This window comes from Suricata suricatta, chromosome 4, assembly GCF_006229205.1.
Source record: "Suricata suricatta isolate VVHF042 chromosome 4, meerkat_22Aug2017_6uvM2_HiC, whole genome shotgun sequence".
Classification (NCBI taxonomy): domain Eukaryota; kingdom Metazoa; phylum Chordata; class Mammalia; order Carnivora; family Herpestidae; genus Suricata; species Suricata suricatta.
Genome location: NC_043703.1, coordinates 94,395,927 through 94,402,474, shown reverse-complemented (window position 1 = coordinate 94,402,474; position 6,548 = coordinate 94,395,927).

The window sequence follows — 6,548 nt, the reverse complement described above, 5'->3', positions numbered from 1 at the left end:
TCCTTCCCCGCCGCCCGCCGGCTCGGGCGCCGGCCGGCCGGGACCCGCGGGGAGGGAGGCCCGGGCGAGCGGGTGGGAGAGGCCTGTGCGCCCCCGGGGTGGGAGACGGAGGCTGACCGGAGGCGGGTTCCCCGGTGCCGCAGTGTCAGCCCGGCCCGGGCCCCGGAAGGCAGGAAAACCCGCGGCTCCCCCACTCGCCCAGGCTCTCGCTCAGGCCGCGCTTTGTTTGGTTGCGGGGGCTCGACACCCTCTACCCCCACCCATCCTTTGGCTCCTCGGCCGGCTCACGGACCCCGCAGGAGTCTGTTGGTGGCTGGGGTGGGGGGAGGCAAAGGGTGGGATTTCCCCTTTCTCTGTTGCCTTCCACGATTTAGCCTTCCCCTTCCTAACAGAAGGTGTGGGGGGGGGGGATAACTGGGAGTGATCGGGCGGTGGGGCTGGCTGGGGAACTTGTTTTCCCCCTTTTCTCTGTTAGCCTCCCCTTTCCTGTGGAGGAGGGGGAAGGGGGGAATCCGAGTGGTCTGTGGTGTTGGCCGGGGAACTTGTTTCCCCCACCCCCCTCCCTAGTCACGGGGTAGGGGGAGCAGCGACTACTCTCCCAACCCCATAATGTTTGCTGCGCAGTTTGGCTTTAGTTACAGAACCCCTGGGAAGGACCCGTTAAATCAAGACCTTTAAATAAATAAATATAGAATCCATCGGCCATTTCCAGCCCCCTCCCTCGCGTCAGTGCAGTTACCCTTCGGTTCTGTCGACCACCCCTCTCGCCTCTCCTCCCCTAGCGAACCCCTACGCCTCCCGTGCTACCCTCCGTCTCCTAGTGGGGTTTGAACGCCCCTTCCTTGGAACTGGCCCCTTGGGAGAGTGTGAGTGTGTGTGCTGTGTCCAAGGCCTAGTGAAATGTGTCATTTGGACCCAACTGTGCAGCTCTGTCTGGTAACCACCATTGTCTAAGGGCTGAAGCTCCCGGGGGTTGGATTCTTGCTTTAGCAAAAATACTGTTCAGTTCTACTTTGATGATGTGGTTATTTTGGGAGATATATGAGGTAGGATGTAGCACCTTGGTCTCCAAACGTAACTATTCTCTTTATTAATTAGCTGCTCTCAGTGGGGGTTGAGGTCAGTTCCATATTTATGTGTACGGTTGTTGTTTTAAGGAGGAGGGGAATTGTGTTAGGAGACATTTTGCGTGTTTTCGTTGGCGGATTAAGGTTAATTTTACATGCGTTGGTTGTCACACCTCCTTTGATTAAGGAAATTGAGATTAAATGCCTTTTTTAAATTATACTTTCCTTCCTTAAAAGCTGTTTCAGTGTTGTACTTAACTAAAATACTTAAATGAAAAAGAGAGATGATAATCTGAAAAATAGTTCACAGGGTTTTCACTAGTCACTGTTACAGATAGTCCTTGAGAAAGCAGTTTGCTATATGTTGCTTGGAGGAATGTGATGTTTCAGGCCAGTTAGAAGTCTTGTGCAACATTGGTAAATATGTTTTGATGATTCTTTGATACATTCACCATTTTTTTTGGTAAATTAAAAATATTTGTAGTTTCATCATTTCCTTTCATATTTGCATATCAGGGTTTTCCTGTGTTCCATTCAAATATTAGTCAAGTCTCCATCCAATATATATTGTAGAGTTCACAAGTCTTCCTTGAGAAAACAATGACACTAGATTGAAATCCTAGCATAGTAAGGATTTAATTGATGGAAGTAAGTGTTTTTAAGACGTACTGATTTGTTCATGCCAAATCAGTTCATACTGATTTGTTAGTCCCATTGTGTATTTTAAAATATTTATTCTGAATCTCCTTTTCATGTTGTGTGTAATTTCAAACTTAGTTGAGGTACTTTTATCTTGGATACTTTTCCTAACATTTGTTTGAATTATTAGCCACTGAAGTCTATTTCCTTTTGAAGTAAAATGACTTGGTTGTTGGCATTCGCATACCAGAGTGTCAGTTTCCTTTTCATTCATGTCTGTAAGCTGACTGACAAAGATGTTCAAGAAATCAGAATTTTAGTATATACCTAACCAAGTAGTAAATCAAGTGCTCTGTAGAGTTGTTGCTTTGCTGCAGCTAGTAGAAACTGTTCTGGAGATTCTATATTGGCACAGAGGGGAAAAGAACTTGCTGATTAGCCTTCAGGGAAAATGCCGTGAGTCTTTTAGAGGGCAAATAAATGGCTTTGAAATGAATAAAACATTAAGATAACTTAAAAGACTAACATAGTAAAGATTTTGCCAGTTTTAGTAGAATCTGTCTTTCTACAAAAATTGACAATTGGATTACTTTTTAAAAACATACAGCTCACATGGTCAGAAGTTAGCCAAAGGAATACTCTTTATTTTAAAAGTTTCATGGAGCATGAGAGTGTCACTATTTTGGGTTTGGATAGGAGAGGTTTTGTTGTTGTTTAAGAATATAGTGGATATCATAATTTTGACCCGGTGATTAAGGAACTACAGCTAACATGTATGTGTTTTACTTTTTACTCTTAATGGGTATGTAACTCTTGCATTAGAGTTTGGATAGAGTTACATAATAGTGGATTGTAGACAGCTTTCCAGGTCAAAAATTGAAGTCACTCACTGGTTTTAAGACAAGTTATTCATTCTATATAAAAAATCATTTATTTCATATAAAGGATGGACTTTTGTCTTTTTTGTGGTAATAGAATAGTTATAATATAGTTTTTGGTTTTTTTCAAGCAAAAATTTTGTCAGGGCTGGATTTTTGTTACTTTTTCATCCACAAGATAATTGGTCTAAAAACTTCTTGATACATTCTTACACACACACTTTCTCTTATGTGTCATGGCCAGTGTTTGAAGAAGAAAGAAAGTCTAATAGAGTGAATTCTTATGAGGACTTTCCAAGGCCTTCCACCGGGGACGATTACTTTTACTCCACATTGGGAAATATTTAGCCTGAGTGTTTCATGGAATGCTGTCTTCACTCATGTTATCTGAAATGGCCCACTGTCTTAAGATGGAATACTAATAATTAGCTGGTTTTGGTCTTTTAGTTTAAGTTCCAGAGTTAAGGATTTCACATACTACCTTTAAACTAGTAGAAAATAATTTGTGGGCCACATAGGGACACTTTGATAATACATTCCAGATTCAAGAAATCTGAAAGTAGTGTGGGGTTAGATTTTTTATATTTATTTTCTTTTAAAATACTGAAAGGATTTAGCTTTTGCAACTAGTTCTGCTGATTTATCTTAATATCTTTTTTCATAGTCTTTTTCTAGAAGTATTAGGTAAGGTTATAAGTCTGCAGAAGTGCTGTGTATTCTGAGCATTTTCATTTTGTAGTTAAAATTGATTACTTTGAATGGATAATAAATACACCTGATTTAAAATTCTGAAGTTTCTTGTTTATACCTGCTTTCAGCTACCAAATTCTCCTATTTGGAATCAATCATATTATTAGTTTCTCATTTATTATGTTTTGATAAAAACATAAGAAAGATGAAATTTGACAACTGAACATCTTGATAGAGAAGTAGTTTGAAATAGGTGTAATTTTTTTCTGGTTGGAAAATAAAATAAAATTCTTCTGAAGTGCTGAAATTTTAACTACATTATTATTGATAGTTCAAGATATTTTATTAATACAGTATATTAATGGATATTGCTATTAATTTTTAGTCTGAAATGATCATAGAGAGTAAAAACATAGTCCTTTTAATTCCATATTTGTGGGATAAAAATTTCACCTATGACCCTGGAATTACAGTTTTGTTTTAACTAAACATGTTGAAATAATGCAGTACATACAGCATTACATGAGATATTCCTGATGGAGCTACATATTTATAATAAGCAACAGCCAGGAAACTACTTAGTGTTCTAGTCATGCATGCTAATCATACCTTCTGTGGGCTTGTTCTAGCTCAAGATATTTTACCTTCAGGTTCTTCAGAATAAGGAACTTACAGAATGCAGGAAGAAGGAACTTCTGCAACCTTTTTTGACAGAAGAGTTCTGGACAAGGGACCTGATTTTTCCTGTCTTAGGAATTAAGTACTGTGGGGCACTACTCTCCCATCTGGTGGTCACACCTCAAAATATTTACATCCATGAAAGGAGAGATGCCACCCAGTTTTTTGTGGGAGTAGGGTGGGGTGGAGAAGAGCCTGTTTTCTCAAAGCTTACAAATTATTTGAGGGATAGAAATGAGATAGTGGGGTGCCTGGGTGGTTCTGTCAGTTAAGTGTCTGACTCTCAATTTCTGCTCAGGTCATGATCTCACAGTTCATGAGATTGAGCCCTGCCCTGCGTCAGGCTCTGTGCTGACAGCATGGAGCCTGCTTGGGGTTCTCTCTCTCCCTCTCTTTCTCCTCCTTCCCCACTCATGCTCTCTTGCTCTTTTCCTCAAAATGGATAAACAAACATTAAAAAAATGAGATAGTGACAATGCTGATGTTAAAGTTCTGCTGATAGGGCCTGTGGGTTGTTCATATACAGCTAATCTCTTTCTTTACTGGAAATCTGACAAACCCAAGGATAGGCCAGCCAGTTTGGAGATCTCCCAGGTGAGACAAGAACTCCCAGGTTAGGACCCCTGGACTTAGATTTGGGAGAATTCAAGGGTAGTGAGTATTTCCAGGTTGGTTTGTTTGTTTTCCTTATTTGTTTTAATTTTGAAGTTAAACAATCTATAATAATGAGTTATTTCAACTTGAGATTTCTTACTGTCTCCCTATTTATTCCTAACTAATAAGTTACTCTTATTTTGTGTCTTTCTTGTCCTACTAGTCTCTGAAGAGTTATTCTATTTTGGACTTTTATTAGTTTAATTTATTTTATTAGTTCAATCAGCCCTTTGAATTAACTGCATTCTCAACTTCCAGAGAATTCCAGTTGTTTGTTTGTTAGGTTACTAGCAAAGTACCCCCAAATTGCAGTCGTTACCCTCTGAAAATAAAATGATAAGCAAAATATACCAGTGGAGACAGTGGGCAGTATGATAGAAAGAGCTCAGAGTTACAGCTAGCTAGATAGGGGTTCTAATCCTGGCTACACCATCAACAAACTGTTTGACATGGGGAAAGCAATATAAACTTTTGGAGCCTTACATGATTATCTTTAAAATGAGGATAATACTTGTCTTATGGAATCATTAATGATGAGAGATTTTAGTTATCTAGGACTTGACAAATGCTCAGTAAATGACAGCTTTTAAAAATAGTAAACATAGGGACACCTGGGTGGCTCAGTTGGTTTTGGTCAGAATCTTATGGCTCATGAGTTCAAGCCCCACATCAGGCTCTCTGCTGTCAGCATAGAGACTGCTTCAGATCCTCTGTCTGCCCCCCACCCCATCTCTGCTCCTCCCTTGCATGCTCGCTCGCTCGCTCGCTCGCTCGCTCTCTCTCTCTCACTCTCACTCACTCACTCAAAAATAAACATTAAAAATAGGGGTGCATGGGTGGCTCAATTGGTTAAACGTCCAACTTTGGTTCAGGTCATGATCTCATGGTTTGTGAGTTCAAGGCCCATGTTGGGCTCTGTGCTGACAGCTCAGAGCCGGGACCTACTTCAGATTCTGTGTTTCCCTCCCTGTCTCTGCCTCTCCCCTGCTTGTGCTTTGTCTTTCTCTCTCAACACTAAATAAACATTAAAAAATTAAAAAAATATTTTAAAAGTAATAGTAAGCAATGGAATCAGTTACGTATAAAATTAAGCAGGCACAAGATAAAATGTGTATGAATCATTAGTTTCTGACGTACCCCAAAATACAATTTAGGTGACTTGATAAAACCTTAAAGAGGGGTACCTGAGTGGTTCAATTGGTTAAGTTTCTGACTTCTGCTCAGATCATTATCTCAGTTTATAAGTTTGAGCCCCATGTCAGGTTATGTGCTGACAGCTTAGAGCCTGGATGGAGCCTGCTTTGGATTCTTTGTCTCCCTCTCTCTCTCTGCCCCTTCCTGCTCATACTCTGTCTCTGTCTCAAAAATAAACAAATATTAAAAAAACAAGTCAAACCTCAGATTGGGTTATAACTATAAATCATTTTATAGCTAATTATTGAAATATTCTTTGAAGAAATGGGTATTTGGAAACAATAATAAACATCACTGTTATTAATAATTCAGAGGAAGGAATAACCTAGCCCGTGAAGCACATCTGTCTTCTTTCCTATCCCATCTATTTTATTGAAGACTGGTACAGTACTCTGATGTCATATATTGTTAGAAACCTGCTTTCACATTTTTTAAGTAACCTTCTGATCATAACTTTACCTCTAATGTAGATTTGTCTCCAGAAGAGATTGCACTGATTGGCCAGCATGTTTTTCCAGCTTGTTGAGATCACTAAGCACTCACTATACAAAGAAGGGTAGATTTCCCTTGAATTACGAATAAGTTATGAACAAAAGGTGTTAAGTCATTTTAGCTCATGGTTATAGACTATCCTATTTCAGGAAGGAAAAATGTGAGTTAAATTACACTTCGGTGGTAATTTTGACAGGTTTGTGGACTAAAAATCCTTTTGTCACCATAGCTTGATGTCTTTACATATATAGCCTGG